Below are 21,417 nucleotides of genomic sequence, written 5' to 3'. Positions count from 1 at the left end.
ATAGTTGACATTCATATTTCTTGTAAAATCAACATCTGGCTTTGTAGACTCAATAATGTGTGGCATAGGGACATAATACTAAATACAATACTATATTCATATATTCTTTTATCATATACAAGTGTAAAATTCTTTAACAAAAAACTCATTTTTCATTTGTGTGTACACATTTTCCTACCCCTAAGGCTTATTTAAAATTCTCAGTATTCTATTCAGATTGAAAAAAGCACCAAATTATGATGATAGCTCCTATGCTAATACACAGAGCATAAATTTTCAGAATTCTGGATATTTTTATATCATTTCTTATGATTTTTCAAAGTTGGGTAAATAAATTTACAAGAGTTAAAAATCCTGCTGAGGAACATCACTTTGGGAAGGTATGTATTTATGAAAACAGCCTTATTTAAATCCTGGACAGACAATTAGCACATAAATTGCTACTTGCACACTTTTCCTGTGACTTTAATTCTTATTACTTTAATCCAATCTTGCAGACTATAAGAGCAAAGTAATAACACCACGACTTCAGTACAACAAATGAATGGAAATTTTAGCTCAGCTTAATTCATTTCCTGTTATACAAAATTTAACACACAAAATTAAAAAGGAGTATCTTTGAGATTGTGCAGTTAGTTTTGTTTTCTTTGTTGCATTTCTTTTGTCTGATTCTGCCTTATCAATGAAAAGCATTTTTGTCTCTCTCCTTCATAGTCACAGTGCACAGTAATCCTCTTCTAATTTCAGTTATTACTGCAAGATGGAAATCAAATCTGCTTTGCCATGTTTAAAATGTATTATTAATGCATACAGGTAGAGGAGAATGTCCAGAGGATATCATCATTTTGACATCTATTTTACTGTCCTCTGCCAGGCAATGAATCAAAGATGTCTCAATCATCTAGAAGGTGTTATCAGATTTCTATTACAGTTGTTGGAACTCTTTGTATGATGTCACTAAGTGAAGAAATAAATCAATTTAAATGCATTTAAATAGCTCACAGATGTGTACCATAATCTTACGCTTCCTGGAGTTGTGTTGTCAAACCAAAAATATTAAGGATGCTGATAAACATACCTCAAGGTTGAAGATATAGGAAAGGACACGCTGTTACTGTAAAGTGATAGAATGAGAATTGCCAGTCTTTTCAGTTGCTCTGCTGAAAATAGTGCATCCCAAATTCAGTGATGGAACGGGAGCAAAATTGGAGCAATCTGCCCTTTGTGTCTAGTTTTCAAAAGTGCTTCATTTAGCCTTTCTCACAAAATCTGGTATTAAATCACTGACATAAATTACTCCCCTTCCCTCAGAATCTTAACAAGAATTCAAGTCTCTCTGGTTTAAAAAATAAAAGAGAACAAATGATTGATCTTTATTATATGATTAATCCCTATAATAAAATATATCTGTCACTAATAGATCCTTGCATATATCACAAGTTTTACTTAGCCAAAGACATCACTGGAACAGAAAAATTGCTGTTGCAGTTTAGCTTAGGTGATTTCACGCTTCCTTCAAAGTTATGATCTGGATATTTAAATCAACCAAAATTTTACTGTTTAGTTCACTAAAGAGGATTTTTTACAAGAAATATTCATGTTCACTCCTCTTAGTGTTTGCCTACTTTATATTCAAGTAAAAGTAAGGTAAAAATAAGTAGAGATAATCTAAGTAGTGTCTAAAATGCAGAAGCAGGAAGGGGAAATACGAATTTCTGCCCTTGTTTTAGCATTCCAACAAATGTTGCCCATCAACTACGCCAGGGCAAACCACTTTTCTCTGTGCTGACAGTGTTGCATGCACCCATTTACTCACAGTTTTCTTCAGAAGGACTTTGGGGCGAGTGATTTGAGTGAAGCATTTTGTGGGACAGGAGCTTGGCCTCTCCGTGCAGAGACGTTCCCGGAAAGGTGCTAACTCCATCTGTCAGGCTGCATTTCCTGTGCCTCTCCGTGGGAGCTCTGTCCACAGTCCTCAAACACTTCCAGCTTTAATGCTGAGACTCAGAACCTCCCACAGGATTCAGCAGTATGACATTGAAAAATTACAAAAGTGACCTTTTGGAGATTTGTATTTATCTGTTGTGATTTGTAAGGAAATGGTCCTATTTAGAAACCACTTTGCATAACTATTGTAGGCATGTGCTTCTTTAGACTCTATTCATCTTTGTAAAGATATTTTTAATGAGGATCCCTAATCATATAAGCATATGAAAAGTTATTTTATGAAGGAATATGTCAGGCAGATATTTACAGCAGATTGTGACTACAGAACTAATCAAACACAACAGCTTATAAGGAGGGTAGAATAAAATACCATGTCAATTTATATAACTCCAACTATAAAAGAATGCAGTTAAGAATTTTTCCTAATTTAGTTACAAAAAACTAACCATGAACACCTGAACAGCACATCAACCATTTGCATTTGATTATTAAGGACTAAGAAATCTAAGTGTAACATATCAAGGAGCAGCATAGTCATATGAAAGTTGTAGAGGTCAGGGAAAAGTATATTTTTCCTGAAGGATTGCCAGCAGTTTAGTCTTGTCTTTTATAGTTTCTAGAGGTTTACAATGCAAGATAAATTTCATGAGAAAAAACTGACTCTGAATCTCACTTTCTACTTAGTTCAGAACCAAAGATGTGGTCAAAGATTTTAAGCATGACCAGATTGAAAAACCGATTGAGCACAACATTTTTGGTCAATGAGGTTCAAACTCACAAAGTACTTACAAACTTTTCTCCCCAGACTGTCTAAAAGCTGATTCTATTTACACTTCACTCCTGAATTCTGTTTCTCCCTGATGACTTCCTCAAAACACCACAATCCAATTCAATTACACTCAAAACTAAAGCCATGAATGTTTGATCTGAACTATCCTGTGCTTCGAATCAGAGATAAGGCATTGCAGTATCCTCTTATCCTAGACTGAAAACTAACTGTGGAGCAGTGCACAGATGTCTCAGAATCACAGATGAGAAAACAGTAGAGGAGCGATATTAAGTTATACCTTGCCTTCAAGACAGCTCCATACATATCTGTGTCATTTCTGAAAAATATTCATTGTCGGGATGCGGCACTGGTGGCTGGGTTCTGTTCTCCCTTGGACTGAGATTGACGAGAGAGAGAGGAGTTTTCTCTTGTTCGGACTTGGTTGTTTATTCTTCTCTTATCTACATTACATGTATACAAGGTACAAGGAGCTACGTGCACTAATATAGAGAGGTGCAAAATGGCTAACAAAGAACTTCTTCAAGGTCTTTTATATGTCCATTTATCCAATTAACAAATGCCAAGTAAATTATTTTTCTTAGTGACTCAATGACTCGATACCTGTGTTCTGCACTGTGGCACTTTTTTCCAATCACCTATTACTACCCAAAAACCTCTAGAAGAAGAAGATGAAGACGGAAGAAAAAGAAAGAAGAGATAACACCCTAAATCCTCCATCTTGTCTTTTGTTTTTTTAATAGAGCTTAAACTTTAAACTCTAACTTTTTCACTTAGTTCCTTAAGAAAACTCTCTAACTTACACACTCACACTCCAAGCTTTTCTATCTAACAGTTGTCTCCATGGTGTTATGTGAAATTCAGTGCTTTCTTGGATGTCAGAGCCAGGTATCATAGATAAGGACACACACTCTGCCTCTGACTTCAACAATTCATCTAATCTACTCCATACAAATTTTCACCAGCTAAAGCTTTTGTAGCCATTACAAACATGGCACTTCCCAGTGTTTCAGATTCCCTTTTTTCCCCATGAGTCTCTAGCCCTGATCTTTCTTCCTACAATTTAAGGCCACTGTTTCTGGCCTGCTCAGCAGGGACAGGAGAGTAGATTATTCATCTTTGGCAGAAGGCAGCATATTTGAAGACTGTTACTATGTCACCCCTATATTTTCTTTTTTGTAGGCTTAATAACACCAGTGTGTTCTCTCCTTCTCCAAAAGTCGTAAGTTTCAGACGTTTGATCAATCTTTTTGCTGTCCAAATGCTCCACTTCATTCTTGAATTGTGGCGCACAAAATGAGCACAGTACATCACCTAAGGCATCACCCATGCTGGAAACAGTAATTACTGTGTGTGTCTTGCAGTCTGTATGGCTGTTTATACATGCTAGCATGAAGCTTTTTCACAACAGCATGACATGGCTGACTGTATAAATGTGCATGTCCTCCACAGAGATTTATTATTTGATAAATTGCTCAATAACATGTGCATACATACATATATTTGGCGCTGAAATTTCCAGAGGGTCTTTTAGTTTTTTAGTAGAAAACATATAGCATATTGCTTATTGACTTAGCAAAAACAAATTAAAGTTTTATGAACTCCTGCATAGCAGCATTACTATTCTAATTATGCAGGAGATTTGTTGATAGTCTGGTGTATTTTCTTCTAATTAATTACACACATTTTATTTTGTGAATATATTTCGGCTTTTCTTGTAGAAGTAAAACAATTTATGCAGCCTGAACATAGTATATATATACACACAGAATGGAAAACAAAATCAAGAAGCCTTCTAAATTCAGATTTTATGATTTCCTGCAAAATATTCCTTTCCTTTTTTTCCCTGGCTTCTCCTATATTGCACTCAACTCCCATGCAGTTTATCAAGAACAGAGAAGCAGCCTGACAACCACACCCTTTCGTACAGCAGAAGAAACAAAAAACACCTTCAGGACCCTGTGCATCCAAGGCTCCACCTACATCTTCACCCTTGCTGACCGAATAAACCTTCCTCTTGCAGATCCAAGTGAGAAGTGCTGTCCTCAGCTGAGACTCTCAAGATAACCAAGGATATCCCAGGGCAGTAAACCTCAATTTACTGGACAAGTGTGTCTTAAGTGATGTCATCAACTTTATACCTCACAGGGATCTCTGGGGCTCAGTGCACTGTCTCTCCCAGATGCAGCACACTCTCCTGGTTGGTAAGTATTTCAACATACATTATATGTTTAAGAACATATATGTTCTTCTGGAAACACAGGAAGAATTCCTGGAATCTTCAGAAGATATTATTTCTCTTCCAAACTCTGCAGATGATCAGATTGAGGGTAAGTATGAATTTAATATTTTACCTTTGTCCAGGATGGATGGCACTTCAGCAGTCTGGACTTCAAGTTTCTGTGTTTGATTGGAGCACAGGTAAAAGAGACACCCAAGACTGAAGTATATAGAAGAAACATACTGGTTTCCACACTGACTTTTTTCTCTCTGCTTCCAAGCAGAAAACAGATAGGCTCTTAGTTTATATCTCACTCATCAATCTACATCTCTCTTTAGATTCTACATGTATTAATCCATCCTTGTATCAGGCCTCTCACTCTCCCAGCTGCCAAAGGTCACACAGAGCAGGGAAAAGGTAGTGAGTTTGTCTGCCAAAGCTGTTCCTCCTGGAAAGAAAAGCTCTGTTGTGCAGAAATCACTGAAGCAATGCAGTACTTCAGCCCTGACTGTTAACAGGTTGAAGGGTACAGTGGTTAATTTTTACTTGTTTTCTCTTGGCAACACTCTATGCTTTGCCAAAAATGTGTAGGTTCTCAGTGTTTCACTTCTTTTTTTAGAAAAAGAAGCCAGTAAGATATATAAATTTTTTAGAAGAATGTAGAAATTAAGAAAATCTTTTTCAGTTCAAATAATAATGGGATGGATTGACAGGACTCCTGTTCCATATTCCATCTCCAGGGAAAACAAAGCTTTTTTCCAAGGGATAACCTGGGAGAGGTGATTCAGTGACGTTAGTCCATGCAACAGTTCAATGTCCCATTTATTTTTATTGGTGTTGACATGGTCCTTAGGACAGTGTATCAAGAGCTCTGTTCTACATTCAGTGCTGCAGAATTGTTATCCCAAGATGTCATCTACTTCGTGTCTTTTTGTTTTCCTTTATTTCATTGCAACATTCAAGTTTACAGTAATGTAAGAGGTTAAACAGGTGTTCAAATAAGAACAAAATATTTGTGTGCTACTATTGCATGCTGAAGGTGTAGTATAAATAATAAATCAGCTGAGAATCACAAGCAGTCACTAATCAGAACATGTCCCAGGGAAACAATATTTAAGATATTTTTCAGCAAAATGCTTGAACACACAAAGCTCTTATTTAATCTATTAGTTCAAAGCAAGAGCCTGGTGTGGTAAGAATGCTAGAAAAAGTGACTTGCCATGTGCAGAGCCAGCCATCAGGAGATGGGGAAGTACATATGCCTTATGCTGTGATGGATAAATCCAGCTGCTTCAGGGAGACTTGTGGGAGCTGTGGAAGGGTGCTGCTTCCTTGAGGCTTCCTCTGCAGGCACAAGTGAGAAGGACAAGGTGTGGAGCAATCAGTGCTGAGTGTCCTGGCTCCTGCTGCATCTGCATCCCCTCTGTGGCCACGGAACAGTGGGAATGCTCAGGAGAAGGAGGCACCACCCACACTGTCCTCCTGCCAGAGCCACGGTAGGAGTTCCAGTTACAGTCTCAACATCGCTGTCAGCATATTTTTTTCTTTTCACAATTAACTTGTCTCCAAATTCCACCTTAATAAAATTAGTAAGTTAATTAATTTTCATCGAGTCACTGGACACTTATCCCTCTTAGAATAAATAAAGTTTAATCAGCCATGAAAAGATACTTTCAAACCACATGGCTTGTAAATGCAATAAATTTTTAATGTGAAGATGAAAGAACTGTACATAATGCTGACAATTCGCTCTCTGGACCTTCTTCAATCTCTGCCTTAGTAAAGCTTTTAAACTCACTTCAAATCTATGACTGGAAGTTTAGGCAGCTGATGTTCTTGAAGACTTTTATTACTATCTTTCTGAATAAAAGTAATTAATTTATTTTCCCTCAAAGCTAACAACTAGCATTGTTCTCTGCATCATTCTTCATCAAAATCCAATTTCACTCTGCTTTACAGAGGTCTGAATTTTTTCTATTGATTGGTAAATTAAATGAAAAATACTTCATTTCATAGCACAGTATGGAAAATATTAGTGGGAATGATGTGCAGAATTTTATCAGTCATAGTTACTTACTTTTGTGTGTTCTGTTATTTCATGTTTGTGTGGAGATTTGCCATTTTGTTTTACTCTTCTAAGATTTCAGAAAGCAAAGTGTATGTCAGGGTAATAAACCCACACCCCAGTGAGAATATTCAGTGTGATTATAAGAAACTCTAGAAACATTCTGCACAGAAAAATAATTGGAATCTTATTCAGTGATCTGAATAGTATTGCTTACATCACAGATGGCTGGCCTATGGATGATCAGTACAATGTAAATAACAGCAGAAGAAAATATGTGTTATGTGTTTGTAATATGACATCCATTCTCATATGAAACTCCATTTTTCTTCAAAGCTCTGAGAGCTCCAAATCACCATTTTTAATCAAGGTCATTGATGGTATTTTTGTTTTAAGAGTAAAGACAAATTTTAGGTTGTTCTCATACAGAGTCAAGTGTCAAGTGTCTTTTATATAGGCTCATTTTATTCCTTTAAATTAACATTCTTGCCTCTAATTTTTTTTTTGTCAATTCATATGGCTGACGCCTTACTGTTTCAGAAATTAGGAAGAACAAAATTAATTGCTACCAGTGACAAAGTCCAGCCATTGCAACATATCTGGTGCTAAGACTTACGTTTCTGGCTTTTTATGTAGTTGGTGAACAGTTCCTCACTCGAAGATTTAATGTTGTTAGTATTCATCTAGACACTGCAGGTATAATTCACCTCTTCTAACTCCAGCTGTGTAAGCAGAATGCTTGCTTATACCATATATAGCTAATATTGTGTCTGAAATTTTCTTTTTAGTTAATGCAGACATGTTCAAATGGCTCTTTCCATTTTAATTACTTATTTAGTATGAGTGAGGTAAAGCCTATGGAAACAACTTTTTGCAATGATTAGGCATAGATAAAATTAGTTCAGGAAAATCCTGTGTGTCCCTGTTGACCCATTAGAAGACTGTATCAGATCTGGTACTAAAATCTTGTCAGCCATTCCTTTGAACCCCAGTATTTTACAAACAATTACAAACAATCAACTGAAGATTTTAATAATGTGATAAGTTCATGATAATGGGAAGATCTAGACCACAAACAGGAGGCTGTTTTTCACTTAAGGAAAAAACTATGAATTCAAAGAGGAAATGTCAGAAACATTATTAGTAGAAATATATCATACAAGGCATGGGATAAAATAGAAAGTGTCAGCTGTAATGGGATTTATCTTGCAGGATCTGGATTAATTAAAAGTGATTTGAGATTGTGGAAGATAGATGGGTTTCGCTAACAATAGCAGTTGCGGTAGCTCTGGATGCAGTTTTTGGCTGCATAAGAATTGATTTTTTTTTTTTTTTTTAATATTTAATTCTATTCCTGAAAATTAGGTTGGAGATGATTTATATTACAGTATTAGATTCAGAGTTAATGAACATGAAGAGGTATAACCTGGTTTTCAGAATTTCTTCCAACAGATATGGATAATTTGTTTTACGAAATATTCAAGCATTTAAATGACAAATGTTTGAAGGTAATTGTTAAATTGAAATTGTTTAATTTCATTTAGGAATAAATGTTGGACCTCAGCCTTTTGGATAAATACAGTAGAGAATATGTATCTACTGCTACTCATTTGGTTATTCCCATACTTTCTATCTCTCAAACCAGCTACTCTACTTGGACAAGGTTGAAATTTATCGAATCCTTATTTTATCTACATTATCTGCAATGACTTTGACTTCTGTAGGTGAGCACCTTCAAAAAAATGAAAAATATGCAAACACAAAGCAGGAGGCAACTCAAGCCTTTGATCTTTTAAATGCTATTTGGTCCTTACATGGCATGTTGGCAATGTAGGCCTTATGTTGTTTCTTTCATTCTGCAGCTTCATTTTTGATAATCTATTATTTTTGTCTTCTGGAGAAAAATCTTTTCTTATTATTTTTGTGTCACCTGGAGGATTGAGAATTTATAAGCAGGTGAAAGATAGCCAGGGAAATTTCATATGACTATAAAAAAAAAAAGAAAAACCTGACAAAATTGTTCCTAAATGAAACACAGGAGTTTTGTTTTGTGTTGAAAAAATGATATTTCTCTTTGATAGCTGGTCTTCCAAAGTGATATGAATGGATTGCACCAGTATATTTTCCAGCAGAAATTTATGTTTTATCATAAATGCACCAACAACACAGTTTCTTTGATGTCTCTGTTGTCTGTCTCCTGAATATTCTGTCATGGACCGCATGCAGATAAAAAAACTGAACTCTGGTCATTGATCGGTCACTCCAAATGAAATTAGGGTTCTGGAATAGATAGGAAAAATTTATTATAGCACAATTTTTATAGTGTACTAAGTAAAAATATAAATCTTTTATTTTAATTTGACATTTTTTCAAAATTACCAGACTGTCTTAAAGAAACATAATTTCTCGTGAATACTTTTAAAATCAAACTTTTGAAATGCAAGCCCATACTGAGTCTTCTTAACCTTTCAGTTTGAACAGACTAAAAAATCAGTTGGACCCCATCTTGATTTGACATCAGCCAGTTAATCTGTTGGTAGATACAAGACTGATAAAAAATGGCTCACAGCTCAAAGTTATGCTGAGTCTTATATTAATCACTGGAAATCTCACTCTTGGGTTAAAGCTATGGGCAGTAAGTTGGAATAAGAAAAGGAGTTTATTATAGTCCAGCATACCAGTGGGCTTTGTGAGTATCTGCAAGGAAGAGCCAGGTCTATCAGACAAGTGCACAGCATTAGGGGCACGACCTGTCAAGCATCCTCTGGGACATAAAAAGAGTGAAGCAGAGCAGTGGATTTTGTCCAAAAGACAGGGAAATACATTCTCCAAACACTGTGTATGGCCTCCAAACTTTGGTACAAAATCAAGTCTGAAAAGCAATCCCCATTTTTGGTAGATCATTGCAAGAAACTTTCCACAAAGGTTCACCTGTGGAGTCACCACCCAGTACTACCAGAATATTTGCTGTCCCTTTATTTTTAGAGTTTTCTCCAAGATAAACTACTCTAGATGTTGTCTGCTGTTTCACTGGGGTTGGGTTTCCTACTTCTTACTGCAACACTCTTTGTACATAGCTTTATTTTCTGTATTGCATGCTAAATGTTTTAATATTATGGTGATATATGCTAGGCAATAAGATGATGAGGGAAGGGGAGCAGCACATCCTTCCTTTTCATATTTATTACTGGTGCTTCATCCAGAACATATTTAATGAGGCTTCAGATAAAATGTGAATCTCATCCCTTCAAGCATAATTGGCAAGCAAAGAAATATAAAGAAATAGGTACTGGTTGTTAAAGCATGTATAATGGCTTGTGTTTTTAATAAACAAATAAAAGTGTGCATAAATTATGTTCTTTACAGTATGATATTCTGATCATTCAAGCATAATAAGAGAAACTTCTCATGCATTCATTATTCCAATGTAGAGGAGAAATCTGTATGCATTGACTATTTACAGTACCATCCTTAACTTTTGATATCACGAAAAAAACATATTGCATGTATTATCACATAAAGAAGTATATGTACTGTAATATATTTTTAGTGTTTTATTTTAGGGAAAGCCAGAAGGATACAAGTTGAGGATTTTTCATCTTTAAATCAGAATTGTTTTAATATGTATAGGTTTAAAGTTGAGTGCACACAGCATTTAAGGGGCACTACCACAAGTCTTGTTTTGGGATTCTTTTCATGGTTGCCTAGTATATCCATGGTTTACAAAATCATCATCTATGCACTAGGTCACTGGATACATTTGAAAATATTTTACAGAATCAGAGAATTCATTGCTCTGGAAGGCACTCACAATGATCATCAAGTTCAGCTCCTGGCCCTGCACAGGACATCCCCATGAGACTCACCATATGCCCAAGAGCATTGTCCAAACCCTTCCTGAACTCTGTCAGGCTTGGTGCAGTGACCCTGGGGAGCCTGTTCCAGTGCCCAAACACTCTCTGGGTGAAAAACCTTTTTCGAATATCTAACCTAAGCCTCCCCTGACACAGCTTCAGGCCATTCGCTTTGGTCCTGTCATTGCTCACCACAGAGAAGAGATCAGTGTCTGCCCCTCATGAGGAAGTTGTAACTTCAGAGAGGTCTCCCCTCGGTCTCCTCCAGGCTGAACAGACTGAGTGACCTCAGCTGCTCCTCACACAGCTTCCCCTCAAGGCTCTTCCCATCCTTATTGCCTTCCATTGGACACTCTTCAATAGTTAACTAGTGTAAAATACATTCATCATTTAGTCTGAAAGTTTTCTGTAGTAGACTTTGTCTAGTAGGTACATTTTTAAGAGCTCAGCTGATTTTCCAATAACTGTAGCTTACTTTTACCATGGCCAGAGAGTCATTAGACAAAAGTCTGCAACATATAGACAACATAAATTGCAGATATTTAGTATTTATAATGAAAGGGTTCAGGATGAATTATACATGCGGTATAATTCTTCTCTTGATTTTCTAAAAAATTGATCTGACTAGGCAACAATTGCCTGGTCAAATACTTTAAAAAGAATCAGCCAAATGTTATTAATCAGAGCTTTCAGTGAAGTGCATTGTATTATAACACTATGACGCTGTCACCATACCCCAGTGAGTAGCACTAAGCACTGTTCAGACATGACTTGCTCCAGTGGAATTCTTCAGTTTCCAGCAGTAAAGAAAATTAAGCCCATGTGCATAGTTTGATCCAGCTGGCAGCTCTTTAACTTAGATAGGCATGAGCGGTGTATAAGATTGGACACTCCTCCAGATGCTGCCACAATTGAAAACAAAATAGTTTCCCTTATATTGGACACCCACATAATTTCTGGCTGTCAAGAGATTGGCATATTTTGACAGTTTAACTAAAATAGATGCTTTCAGGAAAAAATATAAAAGCTGTACATTTTCTTGACAAGGAACTTTTTTTTCCCTAAACATGTGTTAGATTTAAAATTAAAAAAAAAACAAAAACTGAACAAACCCACAAGCACTAAGAGAAAGAAAAACTAACAAAACCTGGATTCTAGATGTGTTGTGAGAACTTTAATAGAAATTATTAAACTTACTCAGAAACTATCAGTGATGAGGAGTTCTTTTCCCTAGATACACAGACTTGTGAAGGCATTAAAATACCCACCATCTGCTTTAGCCTGTGCTTTGTTTAGTATGCAGAGCAGTGACAGGGAAAACTCATAAGACTCCCAGATTTTATTTCCTTTTTCATTATGGTACAATTTGTCTAACTAAAAGTAGTAGGCCAAAATTAGGTGACACACCATGTCCAGACTAGATGCCTGTTTTTCATCACCATTCAGCTGCTCAAGGGCAAGCATCCTTCTCCCCTGATTACACAGAAGGAAGCACTCAAAGATGTCAGATGGAGAAATTACATTCCTGCAAATCTTTTCAGGTCATTGCACCAGGGAGAAAGAAAGGTATTTCCAGAGCAGATATGCAACATCATCTCTCAATCTCCTACTTGTATAGCTCTACACATGTAGGCTAACCCCTTCATTACAGCTCTCACTATGTGCTTCTTCAGAAAGACCTTCAAGGTTCGTACTCATATATCACCAAGACTTCTGCAAGACTGCAGAACTACCCTGCACAGAAATAGGAGGCCCTCTGTGAGAAATTATTCCCTCTTTACCACTTCTCCCAGGAAAGCATACTTGATCTTCAACTAAATCCAGAAGACCATCCTGAAGCAGTCATACAGCAAAGTCATACAGCAAGCGCGATGGCACCAACGAGACTGACTTGTTCATATTTGGAGGGAGGCTGTCAAGGGGATGGAGCCAGACTCTTTTTGGTACTGCTGAGCAATAGGACAGGAGGCAATGGGCAGAAATTGATACACAGAACTTCCACCTGAACAGGAGAAAGATCCACTTTACTGTGCATGTGAACGAGCACTGGAACAGACTGCCCAGAGACGATGGAGTGTCCCTCACTGGAGATATTCAGGATCTATCTGGATGCAGTCCTGGGCAGTGTATCCTGAAAAGACTGCTTGCACAGGGAGGTGTGACCAGATGACCCCACCTTTGGCCCCTTTCCAACCTTGACTATTCTGTCATTCTGTGATCTCCAAATTTCTGTCTAGCATCAGAAAAGGACAGCTGTTCCTAGTCTTTGGCAGGCACGTGTCCTGTGAAACCTCTTTTAAAAGTGCATGTCCTGTGAAACTCCTGTCAGATGTCATCTCTCAGCTTTTCTAATACCAAAGCTGAATGAAAAAAAGTATTTATTTTAAAATCAAAGACTGTCTCAGCAGTTGAATTTTAAAAGTGTATATTTACTGATATGATAGCAAAGTCAAGGCTAAATATTCAGCAGACAGCTGAAGACACTAGTGTAGATCATAAGCCAGACTGCAAGACATTGCTATTATATGCTGTAAATAAACAGGATTTAGTTCTGAGACACTGACATCTGTTAAAGATGAAATAATTCTGTCCTTGTAGTTCTCATTTATGTGAGCATTACATAAATGTTCATCAGTTTCTAAAACCAACAAACCAATTGAACACTTGGCAAAGCTAGGCTAACAAGTTCTGGTAGGTGAAACAAACCATTAAGATCGCCATTATTTTCTTTCAGTGTATATTTGATTTCAAATAAAATACCATTTCATCAAAGCAAACAAGCAAACAAATCAGATGCATGCTGACTGGAATTTTCATCCTATTTCTAATCAGCATTCTAAGTTTTTTTTAAAAAAAGAATCTCCCCTTTGGAAAAGTATATGTTAATTGTTGAATAACTCAACTAAACTATTAATCATATTCTGACTCAGCGTCTCCATTTCATGAACTTGACAAAGCTAACTCTGTGATAACCTCAAAGTCAGTAAACTTGATTTCTTCATGAGTTGATTCCCTACAACTCAGAAGTGCTAGTCATTCCAGAGACTCATTTAATATGTGTCCCTATACATCCATTGTCATATTTTAATGTTCACAACATCTGCTGTCAAAAAAGAAAAATAAAAAGGAAAATTCTTTTTGATTTGCATTATTTTATCATAAAGTATTCCAGACACATATTGCCATTATTTGTGATTTTGGAAGTATTCTTTTATCAACATTTCTTTGTGTCATTTGATTTTTTTCTCAAATTTCTTTTTAATTTTTTTTTTAATGGTAGAGTTCTCTGTGTCATTTGAAGTGAGTAACTGAGGCAATTTAGGTGAAAAACTAGAGCAATATAAGCAAAAATCTAAAAACTGGATATAAGAAATAAATGGAGAAAAATGAATGAGTAAGATTCCAAGCTTGCAAGATAAGCACTGCTTATAGCTCTCACAGAGTGAAGAGTGACTCCTTGCACCAAAATAAAACCTAGGTGCAAAATGGGGAGGTTTTTGTTTGTGTTTTAAAGTGAGCTTCCCTCAAGCGGTGAAGGCTCAGGAAAAGTTTTAAAGTATTCATTTGAAGTTTTACTGTAGTTAAATGATAAACCCACAGTACATTTTAACTTCTGGGTGAGTTTGCATGGGAACTCAATGGAAATAATGTTGCTGCTGAAATCCTTCATATGAAGCCAATTGTCTGTTCCCAGAGTATAAAGGGTGATTTGCCCATCCCAAAATACACAGCTTGCTGCGGTGTCCTGTCCTACTGTTAGTCCATGGACTAACTACACCCTGATGCTTCTCCAGTATGGGAAAAAAAATCTTTAAGCTATAATTAGATTGCTGAACAAATGGGAATAGTGACAGGCACATAAAGCCATATAAGGTGAGCCCATTGTTCGAGAACTGAATTTGAATAATTGGTTTCCAAGATCTCTTGGAAGTTTAACAACCCAAGTTCTATGTCATTTGTCACGTAGTTTGGTTTTCTCATAATGCTTACAAAGGTTTTCTATTGTCACTTGGTTATCACGATTTGTCCATTCAGTTATGAAGTATTCAGTGTCATTTATGTCTTTTCAAGTTCATTCTGCATGTCTGTAAATTATAACCCTTTATTAGAGTTGGCAATGAGCTGGAATTTCACTACTGCTTCAAAAATTATATGTCTGCACTTCCAACCTCTTCATATCAGTGCCAAATCTGGAAAATTAATTCTTCTTTACACCAGCTGTGTCAGGAGACAATTTAACAAGTGGAAGAAGATAACAGAAAACAGGAAAATGGAGAACTGGAATTGAAATTAATTTGTTGGTCTTAGAAGGGTGCACTTTAATAATGTCTACTGAATGCCAAGAATCATTAAAGATAATTCAAATTAAAGGTCTTCAACCAAGACAGAAAGCAGAAGTATCCACCACTGTTTATTGCCTAAATCTAAGAGGAAACTGAAATTCAGGGCCATATTTTCTACTAGATTGAGCAGAATGTGTAGGATGGCAAGTGGCACCCATGAAAAATTAGATCTCTAATGAAAAGATGATAGAGGCCTGCTTCAAAGGAGTCAGAAAGACCTGTTTAAACACAGTACTAGAGCTTCACACATTATGTAACAGCAAGTCAGATAGTGCTCTTTCTAGGGTGGGTCTAGCAGGACTCAAGGATCCTTCCTCCTGACAAACAATATTTATCTTTACTTTTTTTTCCATTTCAATTAATTTATTCCTTTTGGGACCAATTGAATCCCCATAATCTCTCAGATCCCTCGGATTCTCTCAGATACTAAGAACCCAGTACTCTTTTTCAGTGTTCAACTTTACAGTTGGAAGCCAGAAATGTGTATGATGAGAGGAACGTCTTTGTGAGGACAATACGCTTTTCACGCAAACTTATGGTTTGTCTTCAGGCAATGCACAAAGCCACTTATTGGAGAAATTCTCAGTTCATATCAGATAATATTAAGCCCTACTGATCTGAAGTTATACTGCCTTGTTGAACAGTATAACACCTTAGCTGTACCTCATACCTGTAACCCTATTTGTCTTTCACTGGCAAGGATACATTTGTTATTCTGAGAGCATTGGAAGGAGTGCTGCATAAGTTGATTAGACATCAGGCAGAATCAAAATTGAAGTATAAATTCCAGCTTTTATGTCTATTTCCCCTCTATTTTTTTTTTAATTTCTCTTGCCCCTACCTCCCACATGTTTAGACAATTTATGTTTAATATGTTTAATGTATGCTTAATAAACAAGCTTCTAGGGTACAGGAATAAATTTTCTTCACGAGTATACTTGGATTTTTTTACTTCCTATTTATACCTCTTCTTCAGCTGTTCACTATGGAAATTTTCCAACCATGCTAATGTGATCTATGATGGTATGTTGTATACTCCCATTATTTATTAGTCCAAGACCATTACCAGTAAAAAATGCATGTTTAATAGAAATATTTACTGCTACTCCTGGTTGTAATAATTAGATAGTCCCATTCCTCATCACCTACCTGAACTTTTCAAAATGAAGTCTGAACAAGCACATGACTGTTTCAGTCATGAGGAAGATTTGAAGAATAAGCATAGGTGGATGACAGGGTAATCCCTTCAGATTGCCAATCTTCAATCCTTTCTGAATTAATTTTTTTAGACAATCTTACATATTTTAATTCTGGTTTAACTGACTCGTACTTTCTTCAGTATCTATTTTTATCAGTTTTAATAAAAGGGTTATGTTTTTTAAGTTTGAACACTCAAGGCTAGCCTAATATATGGTTCTGGAAAGTTCATTTATCAGATTCATAACTGAAAATAGAACTACTTTAGAAGGAAATTTTAGATGAGCACCTTGTAGTGACTAAATGTTTTTGTGGTTGGGTTGGTTTGTTGGGGTTTTTAAGGTATTACTCTTTGATGTACTTATGAGAATTTTAAGTAGCCTTTTGTACATAAATGCATGAGTCCACATCGCTGCCTTTCATTTACAGCAGATAAACTGCAGAATTGTAACAAAAACTAGGACAGCAGTAAGAGACCAAATCTCTTCACAAATTAAACACTGGGAAATGTGAAGAAAAAAGTAAAGATAATTCCCAAAAAAAACAAGATAAGAATATTGGACATAGTCCACTATAAAAACTCAGAGGAGATCCTTGGGCTATAGAATTTGGAAAATTTGTTTTGTAATTATTTTATCCCACTGTAGAGGTCAAGGTAAATGAGGGTAAACAGTCATAGGTAAATCCAAACCTCAGGAAAGGGGTGGAATTGATTTTTAATCTTAATGTGTTTTATATGCTTAATATACTTTATAGACAGTAAAAATCATCAGCTCTTTAGATGTGGATTTTGCTTAATGAATTTGAAGGAATGAGTTAATGCACAATATGACAGGATCAGCTTGGGAGCATTACAATCAACATAACAGTTGGTTTTTTTAAAACTGTTTAAGATGATTTAGTAATCCAAACAGCCTTGAACGTTACAAAATCTTCACAAAATGTAATACAGATTCCAACAAAATTCATCCTATCTCTGCCACTGAGTGCACCCTTCCCCTCTTCCTCAAATCATAAAATAATTTAGCCTGAGCATTTTATAGAAGAACCAAAAATGCAGATTTCTTTGGATGATATCAGACCAGTTTTGAAGACTTTCTTGGTCAGTACTATAACAAAAGACCACATGACACCATAAGTTCATGTATAAGCTCTTGTAATTACTCCAGTCATACTGTATTGCATATTAGTCTTATAAGCACATGCCTCAAAAACCACCCTAATGAAACCAAGTAGAACATGATATATTATTCACAGGAAAAAAAATTAAAAAGTTTCTAGCCTATAGACACTTCTTTTTGGTCTTTGCAGTCCTTGGCAAATTAAAATTGGATGCTTCTGATGAGCTAACAAGACGGAAGTAAAACTGTTAATGACCACTGATGAAAGAAATGGGACTCTGATTGTGATTACATGTTCCTACAGCTGGTGTATAAGTTAGGTTGTGCTACTTTCTTTCCGTAACAGAAGGAAGAAAAAGACTGTGTTGTCTACAGCTGCTATTTCCCTGTGTGTGCTTGAAGTTTTGTACATGTTTTCCATTCCAATGGCTTAAATACTGATGTTCTTGCTCCATTTTAGATCTTCCTTTTGCTTATACATATCTACACACTCATCTGTCTGCCGCTCATATTCTTTTCTTTTGACTGAAGTATTTAATTTTCTATAGCTGCAGTGTTTGCTGTTCCTTTGTCACTCATCTATAACCTTGAAAATTTTAATAGGTCTTCATTTGTCTGGTGTCCCCACCATTTTTAGCAGGCCTCACTGCTTTCTTTCTTAGCTAAGAAACAAGCCTTGGGACATGGCATGTTTGCCATTTTAATGGAAGGAGTATAGGTTTTTCTGTGGCTTTTGTTTTCACAAATATTTATAAACTCTGGCTAAAGGTAGATAAAGCTGTACAGCTCATGGCTCCAATCTCACCTTTCCCCTTTACTTCCCTTTCTTTTAGATATTTTTCATAACGACAATGCTGTTATTAATTATAGCAATGATCTCATGCACTTTAGATTTACTGAAGTTGTCTTAATTCCAAATAGGTTTTATTATAACAATGTGGCACAAAAATCAACTTCTTTTCACTATATATCAGCTTTTGAAAAGTCCCTTCTGTTCAAGCTTCATAAACACTGCATCTTGACAGAATTCACTTTGGAACATATGGAGCTCACGTTACTAAATAAGTCTGAGAAAGTGATGGCAGTTCCCCAGGGTTAAATAAACAAGGTTGCATCTTGACAATAAGGCTTTTTCTCCCACAGTGTTTGGGCTCTATAAAAATATGTGAGATCTCATCCAATTCCTCTATCCTAACACTAATAGTTTGTTTCTATTTGTAGTTTAGGTTTTGTTTTTTTTCTGTCATCAGTTTCAGTGAACATGATGTCAGAATGTTTATCACAACCTCATTGAGGGGGAGAATCAGAAAGTCCCTAAAAAAAATGCCTTTTGGAAATCAGAAATCTGTAGAAGGAAAAAGAGGACTTTCAGCATGTTCTGAGTTTGTAATATTTTTGTTCCATGCATCCCTGATAATTCTCTTTGCCATTACTGGAAACCTACTGGCTTTGCAGGTTACAGTACCTTTGATGATCTTTTGGTCTGATCCAGTCTCCTAAGTTTCCCATCCTCAAAGCTATCAAAGCTCAGTCTAACAGGATCCAGTGTAAGTACACAAAGGCATTTTGGATAAAAATGTTTTCAGATGTTAACTGTATTCCTATAATAGGTGATGAGTTCTTTAGATCTAGTGTTTAATTTGACACAAATTGGCAATAACCACCAGTGCAAACTTCTTTGGTATTTTGAGGTGTGTGCTTGTTACGATAATCTTATCGTCAAAAAATAATGTATTTTCAACTCGAATGAATATTTCTGAAGTTCTTCATCTGTAAACAGGCAAACAGATACAAAGTTCATCACTAGTCATGTAGAAAAATCTTATTCATGTTCCATTATTGTTTGTTATTTGATAAAGTAGCTACTCAGCATTTGAGGGTCTTAAAATTTATCGCCTCCATGAAACTTTGCTATCAATTCTACAGTTCTTACACAAGCCTGAAAAGTTAATTTCTTCTACAACAGATGAGTCATTACAGTGTTTCTGAGTTCAATCTTTGCTCTTTTAAAAATTTAAACCATTTCAGAAGTTTTTTGTTGTTGCATGGAAGCCAGACATAAGTCAGAAAAACAGTACACATATATAATATCTGGTTTTCATGTTTCATCTTCTACTTACTTTAACTCATCTTCCCACTGTTTTCTTTCTCTTGTGTTTTGAGGATAGTGATAAAGAAATAACATCCCTACACTTGCATTTGTTCACTTTTACTGACATGTTAGCACAGTATCTTCATGAGTTTCTACTCTGCACACCAGTAGGGGAAAGAGAAGGTTTTCTGTGTTCACCAGCAAAAGCTAATGAGACTCATTAGTTAATTCCTTTTTGGTTTAGTTATGGAGATAAACTCCAACTGACTTTCTCATCTTCAATAACTTCATAGTATTGTACATACTCAGAAGTAATGTTTTTGGAATTTGTAAGCATCTTAAATGCAAAAGCAAAAATAATTTCCAATATATAGTAGGAGACATTGACCTTCTAATACTCCCTTTTCATAAAACTAATTTACAGAAGGAATTTTTGATTGGCTAACACAATGCTCTGTGAAAGATATTAAAGTTCCAGTGACAAGCCTAATATGAATATCATAATGCAAGGTATGTGGCAAGGGAACAAAGAAATTGTCCCTGAAAGTGAAACTTAACTTTCTCAGGAGAAGTATACAATTTTATTACAAGTGATGTCCAAATGGCCCATTTACTTAGATTGCTTTCTCTGTTTACAGAACAGTTAATTCCTTCTTGGTGAGTGGGGCTGTTATGTGCTCACCAGCACAATTAGTGTCTATACAGCAGATTATTTCTTCTTGAATCTGTTAATAGATATGTCTCTGTGAATTGGGGCATTTTGAAAAAATGCATTTTGAGGATCTCAACCTAGTCTTCTTGCCTTCTTGAATGCTTCCCTTCCTTAAACAGAACTGCTTATTCCATGAGTATAGCCTCTTCACACAACTTCTCTATAACTTCATGTCTATGTGCAGACACACGGCACACACGTGTTACTAAAGAATCTGCTTAAGACAAGAAAGCTGATGCTATTAAAGTTCAAATCATTCTGTGGAATAACAACCACTGAAGAAAAAATTTCAAAGCTTCAACTATTACTCCTCATGTCCTTCCTAACTAAAAGTAATCAGACAATTGTGGGCACTCGTGTCCTGAAAGCTAACTCCTATTTACTCTTCTGTCTGTCTTGCATGTCCAACACCATCTACACTGACTCTTTCAACTTCTGCTGTCTTGCAATTAATGCAATTCACTCACACAAGCAATATGTCTCTGAGAAATGAACAGGAAGTCTGAAAAATACAGATTTTCAAAGAAAATGAAAGAGACAGAAACTAACAAAAAAAGCAGACTAGGAACTTACTTTACTCTTCCAATTTTTCCAGTAAAGTTGGAAATCTTTAAATCTCAGCAAAATCTCACCATTTGTACACCATTTTGGTATTTACAAATTGCTCTAAAACTAGAGAAGAATTGCATTGTTTATTGACACAAATAAAGAATGACCCTAATTTGATTAACAAAATTAAACAGATTGAGAGAAAAAAGAGACCTTTAACTCTTTGTGGGCAAAGCAGTGTTAAAGTCAGGGTCTTTTTGTCATCATTACTTTGGGCTCTCAATACAAGGATATGGAGGTTTTTTGCAGTTAAGAAATTAATTGGATAGAAAGACTGGTTTTTTTGTGATAGATTATTCTGCAGGCAGGCTAGTTTAATGTACTATCAAAAATTGCTGAAACCTATTGTGGTAGTTCAATCAAAGAAACATCACAGAATCACAAAATATGCTGAATTGGAAGAGAATAATTAAATTCAACTCCTGGGCCTCCAAAGGACACCCCAAAAATTACACCATTTACATTGTCC

The 21,417-nt window shown here is 35.9% G+C and overlaps 1 long non-coding RNA gene across 1 annotated transcript in view; it reads right to left on the bottom strand.

Annotated features, from left to right (window-relative positions):
• LOC107206360 overlaps positions 1-8,261 on the bottom strand; it is a 91,149-nt gene extending 82,888 nt beyond the window's left edge. Inside the window, exon 1 of the long non-coding RNA XR_001522381.1 lies at positions 5,089-8,261. This is a non-coding gene — a long non-coding RNA (uncharacterized LOC107206360). The remainder of the gene's footprint in view (positions 1-5,088) is intronic.
• Between the last annotated feature and the right edge of the window lie 13,156 nt (positions 8,262-21,417).

The sequence above is a fragment of the Parus major genome, chromosome 5 (assembly GCF_001522545.3).
Source record: "Parus major isolate Abel chromosome 5, Parus_major1.1, whole genome shotgun sequence".
In the NCBI taxonomy this organism is placed as follows: domain Eukaryota; kingdom Metazoa; phylum Chordata; class Aves; order Passeriformes; family Paridae; genus Parus; species Parus major.
The sequence above is the reverse complement of the archived record's forward strand: the minus strand, read 5'-3'. Positions and strand labels throughout refer to the sequence as shown.